A 9,279-nucleotide genomic window follows, 5' to 3' on the forward strand; every position below is an offset into this window, starting at 1 on the left:
TTTGGGGGGCGAGGAGTCCAGGACTCTGTGTTTGCCCCTCTGGACAGACAGCTCCTTTTCCTCTCCCAAGAGAGCACATGGAGGTTTTTAAAAATCAGTGTTTTTCTCTTCACCTCGTGAGGTGTCTTTGTTTTTGTTTTTCTTGGCCAGACACTGTGGAAAGAGCCAGCCCAGCCCAAGGCTCCCAGGGTGTGAGGCCTCTGATGTTATCTCTGCAGGAGGTAGCCCGCCCTGGGTCATATAAATAAACTGCTTCCTGCCAAGGTCTTGGCATGAGGGCCCAACGGCGGGGGATTGGAGCTCCGATCACTGGGGCCTTCCCCAAGCTCGGGGCTCGGCCCCAACGCCGGGTCCCCTGAGCTCCGGCCCAAGCACCCCCTGCAAGAGTGGGAGTTGAGGCTTACGGCACTGGAAACGCTTTGTCGGCCCTCTCGAATTCAGCTGGTCCCTGCCCTGGTCCTGCTCTTTCCAGTCTCTGGGCAGTGCCACCCTGCTTGGCGCCGACTCTGCCGCCATCCCTGTCCATCGGCATCCCTCCCTTGCTTCAGGGCTCAGCTCAGTTGCCACCCAGACGCCCCAGGTGAGGGTGCTCACCTCTCTCCACATCGCGCTCTCCCAGCATCCTCCTTTTTGTGATTGGCAGCTTCCTGAGGGCAGGGGCCGTGCCATTCATCTCCGTCTGCGCGGCCCCTGTGAGTGTGGAATGGGAAGTGTGAGGGTCAGCCCAGCTTTGGCTTCTGCTCTCTAAGGGCCCGAGAGCTTCAGGTCCTGGGTCTGACACGTGTGACCGGGTCCGGGGGGTCTCAGAGGCCTCCAGATCGCTGAGCCGGTGCTGGGCTCCATCGACAGACGTCGAGCACCTGTGCAATCCTGTGCCCCCTAAACCACCCACAAATGCGTCTTTCTTGCAGAAAGCTGGAGCCGGGGCCCACGGAAGTTTCCAACAGCACCAAACCGATGTGCAATCCCCGGACTGCCCTCGAGGAGGAGCTCACTGCCCGAAGATCGGTCCCCAAGCTGGGCGAGGGGCAATCAGCTCCTTCAGGAGGGGTTCTCATGGGGAAGGCCAGAGATTCCACAGGGCTCCTCCCCTGCAGTTAGAGGTTGTCTTCAGCCCTGTAACCCCTCCCCCCAAATCCACAAAGACAAATAACCAAGTGCCAGTCAACCAGTCCTTCCTGGGCCTCACTTTTCCTCATCTGTTAAGTGGGCAAGTGTCTGACTAGCTTCTGAGGCCCCTTCTAGCTCCAGGGTCATGAGACCTGCCAAACAGAGAAACCCTTTACTCACTGACCTCACCGTCTTTTCCAGATTCAATCCCCCTCCCCCCACCTTCCCATCAGCCTTCTCTTGTAACAAAGGAAAACCAAGCTTTGTAGCAGCTCCATCCTACAGAGTACGCCATGTGCTGCACCCATAGGTCCCCACCTCTCCCGGGAAGAGAAGGAGGTGGATTTGCCCATGTCTTCTCCGGGGCAAAGATGGGATCCAGCATTGGTCACGTGCCTGCTGTGATTGGGTACAGCTTAGAATCATGAGCCCAAATGAAGAACTGAGACTTTTCTAGGGGCAGCTAAGTGGCGAGGTGGATAGACCTCCGGCCTTGAAGTCAGGAGGACTTGAGGTCGAACCCGGCCCCAGACACTTGATGCTTATTAGCTGTGTGACCCTGGGCAACAGCTTATAGCTGTGTGACCCTGGGCAAGTCACTTAACCCCGATTGCTTCACCAAGAAAAGAAAGCCTCTTCTGTGTCCATTTCCAAGTCTGTCCGAAATCTTACTTCCTTTGAATTTGCTTTCCTTTTATGCAGCTGCAGTCAAGGCATACTTGTTACAAGGGGTTCTTTCTCCCCCCAAGGGGGGTGGTGGAGAAAAGAGACTTTTGTTCACTGAAAATATTAAAGAAACTAAAAGAGAGGGCATTCCTGCTTCTCTTGAAAGAGGCCTTCCCATCCATCTGTGGAATCCTACTTCTAAGAGGTTTGGGTTTTCTGTTTTTGTTTTTTACAGCATCTCATTAGTCTGTTAAAGCAATGATACCATAATCTCTTCCATTATTTTCCAGTCAGTGGATGTGGAACTGAGTTCTGAAAGAAGCCCCTGAGGCACTGTAAGTAACTAGGGTGGAGCCACCATGGCTTTGGCCCAGGGCCCCAAACTTCAAGTGCTGAAGCATCCCAGAAGCTTGCTCGGTGCCTGGGTAGCAGCAATGGTTAGTTCCAGAGGATGCTACCAGGGGGCGGTGGCTGGGACAGCTGATCCTGCTTCATTTCCTGTGGGTGGTCTTAGTTATAACTCTACGACTGCGCCTACTTCCACCAGCAGCGGCCTCATCCTTCCAATGACATGAGCCTCCGGGTCTCTCCAGTTTGACCTCCAGGCTCACCCCGGAGCCAGCTGCATCCTGTCTGCAGAGAAGCCAGGGGCCTGTCCCAAGCTCCACTGGTTCCTCTTGGCCTCCCCTGGGGGGAGGGGGTTTCTGGGAACAGTGCAAAGGGGAAAGGCTTCTGGGGTTCTCCCAGCAGAGGCTGAGCTTGCATCTGTCGCTGGCTGGGCCTGTCCCACACCCCCTGAGTAACCTCAGCCTCACAGGGAGGCTGAGCTCCCCGTGCATCCTCTGACGCCTCCTTTTGGCAGAGCTGGCCCATTATTGAGAGCTCTACCCTGGCGACATGGAAGAGCGGAGAGCTGTATACACATCCCGGCCATGGGAAAAAATGAGCCTGCTGTGCAGCCCCGGCCGCTCCTCAGGGCTCCCAGGCCAGCTCCCCAGCCATATTTGGAGAAAACCCTGCGGGGCAGCACAGCGTGGTTGGTGAACTGACTCTGGGCTGGAGGCATTTTTGGCCGAGCTTCTGGACCAAGACATTCTGCAGAAGCTCCGAGTGCCCCAACCAAAGGTGGGGGGAGGGTACCTTGGAGGCCCAGCTACTCTGCTTATTTGGGGCTAGGCAAATCACTTTCCACTCTGGGTTTCATTTTTCTATCTCTGTAAAATGGGGTAGTTAAATTAGGTGGTCACTAAGGTCTGTTCCCAGCCCTGGCAGTCTGTCTTCTAAGGTCCCCCCCAGCTCTAACATTCTGTGTTCTAAGGTCCGTCCTAGGTCTGTCATTCCATGTTCTAAGTTCCTTCCCATCTCTGACAGTATATGTTCTAAGGTCCCTCTCAGCTCTGTCACTCCATGTTACCAGATCCCTCCCAGCTCTGTCATTTCCATGTTCTAAAATCCCTCCCAGCTCTGACATTCTGTGTTCTAAGGTCCATCCTAAATCTGTCATTCCATGTTCTAAGGTCTGTCCTAGGTCTATCATTCCATGTTCTAAGGTCCCCCCCAGCTCTGACATTCTGTGTTCTAAGGTCCCTCTCAGCTCTGTCACTCCATGTTCTAAGGTCCCTCTCAGCTCTGTCACTCCATGTTCTAAGGTCCCTCTCACCTCTGACATTCCATATTCTAAGGTCCTTTCCTACTCTGATGTTCTGCGTTCTATGTTGTAAGATTCCTCCCACTTCAGAGCCTATGTTCGAAGGTCCCTCCCAGCTCTGACATTCCCTCAGAGTCTCTGATCAAAGATCTGAGGTCTCTCCCAACTCTGACATCATCATTTTAAGGCCTGGACGCTCTGACATTCCACATCTGAAGTTATAAGGACCCGCTCTGAATCTATGTTCTAAGGTCCCTCCAGTTCTGACGTTTGGTGGTTTTTACTGTCTCTTTAGCCTGGAACCAAAACTCTCGGGAATAGCCCGCTGCTGGTGTCAATAAAGTTTTGCCCAGGGTTAATTAGGTGCCTGAGTCATCAGGTCTGGCACGATTAATGCCTCAGACCCAGAGTGTCGAGATCTGGGTGAAAATCTCTAGAACAAACACTCGGGCCCAGAAAGAGGAAGGCTTTTTTTTTTAAACAATGTAAAATCGTCTTCCTTCCTCATCTTGTCCAAATGGGGCAAAGACAGGTTTGAAAGTGAAAATGATTATGAAAGCCGGCAGTGGGGTGAGCTGGTCAAAAGGCATTTTTTTCCCATAGCATGGAAACCCCCAAACTGGAAACAATGCCCTGTGTTTTCTGTCTTGAGTGAGTCATGAGGTACGAGGCTGCCTGCGTGACTATGGGGCATTAAGGGTTCAGAAGCACTTTGCCCAGACCTTGGGCCCTTCCCTGGGCCTCAGTTTCCTCCTTTGTAAACAGAGGCTGTTGGTCTGAGGAGTTGGTGCTGGAAAGTGGAAAAACATGCCAGCTTTGGAGTCTGAGAGCCTCAGCTGGAATCTGCCACTTACCCTCGGGTAACTGTGGGCCTCAGTTTTCTCATCTGTCAAATGGGCTCGACGGCCTTTAAGGTCGCTTCCAGCTAAGTCCGGCATCCTCTGATCTCCGAGTCTCTCAATCACCTTGCACGGCAGATATTCACTGATGTCATTATCCCCATTTTAGAGCTGGAGAAACTGGGAGAGAGAGCCACCAGGCCCTGACTGCCCTCTCCTTCTCAGGCCATTTATTAGCAGGAGGAGTAATTTCTCTTCTCCTTCCAGCCTTGCTAGGGTGAATTAGATCACTCCTTAAAACTCACCGAGATCCGAGCAGAAAGCCAAGGCCCTTTATAAACACTTGCTGAGGGATTTTTATAAATAACACAGAAACATTTTATTTTGGAATCCAGTGGGGCCGGGTTTTCCCACCACACATTCAGGGCCTTGGGGAGATGGGAAAAACAAGGCTGGGTCTCTGTGGTCCAGTCAATGGCATTGCCTCTGGCTGAACCGGAGCTGGCTCTGGAGCCGGACAACTAACCCATTCAGGGCTCCCCAGACAGGCACCCCTTCCTCCACTCTGCAGGAGAGACAGCACCTCCGGGGTGTATCCAGAGAAACCAGTGGAGCCTCTGGAAGGCTCCATGGGTGGGTGTGCCAGGACGCCAGGGTAGCTCTCTCCTGTTTGGCACACCACCTTGGCTGGCTAAGTCATGAATTTTCTTAGTGCCTCAGTTTCTCCTCAGAAAGCTGAGAACAGAAGATAATGGAACCACAGAACCTACTACGCCAGAGTGAGGACTGGTCTCAGGATAATAATAAAATGTCACGTTACTGATGGGAGGGGCCCTAGCACAGAGGATGTCAGGGCTGGTAGGGGCCTGAGAACAGGGGATGTCAGGGCTGAGAGGGGCCTGAGAACAGGGGATGGCAGGGCTGGGAGGGGCCTCAGAACAGGGGATGTCAGGGCTGGGAAGGGTTTTGCTCCTTTGATCTATAATCTTGCTATAATGGTCTTGCTGTTAAGGAATCTTCTGTGGGTGGGCAGTGCCTTTGCAGCCAGTCAAGGCTCACTCAAGTACCACCTCCCATAGGCCTTTTCTGATTTTCCCAACTGTTAGTGCCCCCATATTTGGAATTTATTCTTAATGATAATAATGATAATAGCTTGCCTTTACACAGCACTTGAGTGAGCCTTGAATGGTGCGAGAACAGCCAATGCAAAGGCGTGTAGGCAGGAGATGGGGCGTCTTGTATCAGGGATGGCAAATAGGCCAATTCAGCTAAAATTCATGGTGCGTGAGGCTCAGCAATATGTAATCAGTCTGGAAAAATGGGCTGGGGCCAGCTGATGGAAGGTTTAACTGTGAAATGGGGGAGTTGGCCAGCGCCTGGTACAGAATAAGCTTGTAGACTGCATTTGTAGTTTAGCCTAGAGATGACAGGAAATCACTGGAGCTCCTGGAGCTGGGGAGTGGCCAGGCTTAAAGAAACTTCATTAGCAGCTGGAGGGACGGGGAGTGGACACGAGGGCTTTAAAGCACTAGACTAAATGTCTGCTATTGTTATTCTATCTACATCCCAGCCCGGCTCTGAAGCTCCCAGATTGGACCAGGTGCAAACCTGGGACTGACTTCAGAAAGGGTCATTTTTTTTTTCTATTTCTTTTGTTGCTTTATTCTAGGAAAATCTAGCATACTCATAGAATAGCTTATGCCCAGATTTCCCCAGATGTGTGTAAAAGGGGTCTCCGGTTTCCCTACAAGCTTTCAACATAGCACTGCACACTGAGTATGGGATAGTCTCCAGAAAGGGCAGAAGTAACAAAGGAGTTCTAGAGGTCCCTAATAGAATCAGAAACAAATAATGCCTCTAGTAGCCTATCAGCTGTCCCCAGAGGAACACTAAATTTGGGTTGCTATCCAGCCCACCCTTTCATATTCCAACAAGTCTCTCTTTTCTATGGAGTCCTACAGAGTGCCCTCCCACACCCCACCTCCCACCAAGATTCACATTATTATTACCCTGTGGTCTAGACTACCTGAGGAAAGCAAGCACACTTTTGCACCTCCAAACAAGCAACTGGACGTCCATGGTCCCATTGACTTCTGGAGGTCAAGCTTGAGGTCTCCTGCCTTCCCGTGACACAACTTTAGTCTTTCAGCTACAGTAGTCATGTCAACAACCTCTTCTGTCTCCAAGAAATACAATGTTGAAAAAATTTTCTATCTCCGTAAGGCTTGTGCTCAAAATCTCAAATTTAGGAATGCTCGAACTTGGAGCCGGCCACAAAGCAAGCCATCCCCGACAAGGCCAAGCTGCCCTACTGGGACCGTGTCTGTGGTCCTGTGCTTCTGCAGAATATTTCTCAGTGTCTTGGCAGCACCATATCTTGAACTGGGAAAGTCCGTTCTCCACATCCCTCCTCTCAGGCCACATACAAGCACAAACAACTCTATTGTGTGCTCTGGCTGCTTCCATTTCTTGGACCAGGAAAGGCCACCCTCAAATACTCTGAATCCTGAGTACACATTTTCTTGTGTACGTGCTAAACCCCCAACAAAATGGAAGACCATCTAAGGTCAGGGAATGTCCTCTGTGTTTTTGTATCCCCAGACCCTCTTCACACAAGGAAGGGCTTACACGCTGTAGAAATCAATTGTTGAATTGAATTGAACAGTGACGAAGAATAGGAATTCCATTGGAAAGTAATGAAAACTAAGGTGGGTTGAGGTTGGGGTGGATGTATGGCAGGTAATGAGTGCCATTGTCAGGAATTTATCCCAGTTCAGTCCCTTTACAACTGCTCCCCAAGCCCCATAGAATTTAACTTTCTGTTTTTATTGCCTGTCTTTGTATCCCCATCTCTAAGCACTTCTGAGGTGTCCGTCACCATAGGGAATATTTAATAAATGCTTGTTGATTGACTGAATGAACTAAAGTAAGGAAAGTCTAGAGAGAGCGAGAGGAGCCCAATTACAGTGTTGTTGTTCAGTCGTTTCGTTCGTGTCTGATTTGGGGTTTTCTTGGCAGAGATCCTGGAGTGGTTTGCCGTTTCCTTCTCCATCTCATTTGACAGATGAGAAGACTGAGGCAAACAGGGTTAAGTTACTCAATCAGGATCACACAGTATCTGAGGCTGGATTTGAACTCAGGTCTTCTGACTCCAGGCCCAGCACCACCCAGCTGCCCAGAATTAGTGTTACCCTAATGAAAAGAATACTACACAACTAAATTCAAATGTTAGATATCTCTGTGACCTCAGGCAATTACTGCCCACCCTCCACCAGGGATAAAAGGAGGAGAATTGGATTTCTGGAGCTGTTCTTTCCAGAATCACCAAGGATTCTTAACAGCCAGATCCAATGGCCCTTTCTTCAGTTCTGACCCTCTTGATGATGACCTCCTTTTGGATACTCTGCCTTGGCTTCTAAGCTACCATATTCTCCTAGTTCACATTTTTTAAAAATAGATTTTTGTTGTTATCTTTTGTTTTTACATCCCCTATGTCCCTCCCCCATATCTTTCCCCTTGACAGGGAGTCATCTTTTATAACAAAGAATTTTAAAAAGATGAAGAAGAGGGAAAAAAAATAAAACTCATCAAGGTATCAACCAAAGCCTGGTGTTGTTTGGGATGTTTCCCTCATACCCTGGACTTCCACCTCTGCCAAGGAACAAGGGAGGCTCCACCTCGTTTCTCTTCTTTGGGGCCAAACTTGGTCAGGACACTTCTGCAACATCGTTTCAGTTGTTCTGTCGTATGGGGCTTTCATTTACATCGCTGTGATGCTTGTTTAATCTTGTATTCCTGGTTCTGCTCGATGCGCCCTGAATCAGTTCATGGAAAGCTTTCCAAGCTTGTCCACATTCATCATGTTTGTTATTTCTTATGCACAGTCCTATTCTCCTACATTCATATACCACAACTGGTTTGGCCATTCCCTGAATCGATGGCCTTTTACTCTGTTTCCAATTCTTTGCTTTCACAAAAAGTGTTTCTCTCAATATTGTGGTATCCGTGGAGCCTTTCTTTTGGTCACTGAGTAGCCCTGGAATCCCAGCATCAAAATAATGGACATTTTAGTCACTTTCCCCCCATAATTCTAAGTTGTATTCCACAATGATTGTGCCCTGGTTCTTCTGCCTCCTCTGTCTCCTTCAGGGTTCGCTCTTTCCAGCTCTGGGAGAAAGGAAGTTTCCAAAGCTCTGCTCCTGTCGCTTTCCATTTTTTCTTCTGGAAGCCTCTTTCAGCCCCACAATTTCAGTCACAACCTCTCCACAGATGACTCCCTAATCTACACCTCTCTTATGAGAGGTGTCCAAACTTGAGCATCTAAAATTCCACGATTGATTGGTTTTTAGGGGAGCAGATGAAAGGTGATTGCAAGGTTGCAAGCCTGGGTAATAAGGAGCCTCGTGGTTTCATTCTTAAAGATGGGATGAGGGAGAAGATGACGTGCTTAAGTTTTAGAACTGTGGATTGTAAACATGGGACTGCAGGACTGGGGTGATCTAACCTGGGGAGTCACCCATGGGGAGGTAATAGCTGGAGCTTCAGTATGGGAAACTTCACTGGTGGAAATGATGCAAGGAGAGGAGAAGAAAGTGGAAGTAGAGACTGAGGGAATGTCGGCACTCTCTGTGACGCTTCAAAAGTGTTACAAGTGGATGAATGGGTGGCATGGACTTCAAACAAGGAGAGACTTAAACCTCCCTTTCCTTATCCCTGGAGGCTGGGTGAGCACAATGAGTCTTACCTCCAGAGTCCTGGTGTATGAGCCCATCTGCAAGGAGCCAGCATTCCCCTGGGATGAGAAGAGAGAAGGGAGATGCCAAGGGAAGGTTGAAGAGAAAGAGGGATTGGCCCGAGAATGTCTCAGGGGCCATTGAATGGGATCAGGAGAAGGGACGGCTGAAGGAAAGCAAGTGGGAGCTAGGATTGCCCTTGGTCAGGTTGGAATGAAAAAGTTTGTTTGTGGAGAGGTTACCCTGTCCCCCAGTCCTGCTGGACGCTCACTGACCCCATCAC

The sequence above is a fragment of the Vombatus ursinus genome, unplaced genomic scaffold, assembly GCF_900497805.2.
Source record: "Vombatus ursinus unplaced genomic scaffold, bare-nosed wombat genome assembly UNPS02011369.1, whole genome shotgun sequence".
Lineage (NCBI taxonomy): Eukaryota > Metazoa > Chordata > Mammalia > Diprotodontia > Vombatidae > Vombatus > Vombatus ursinus.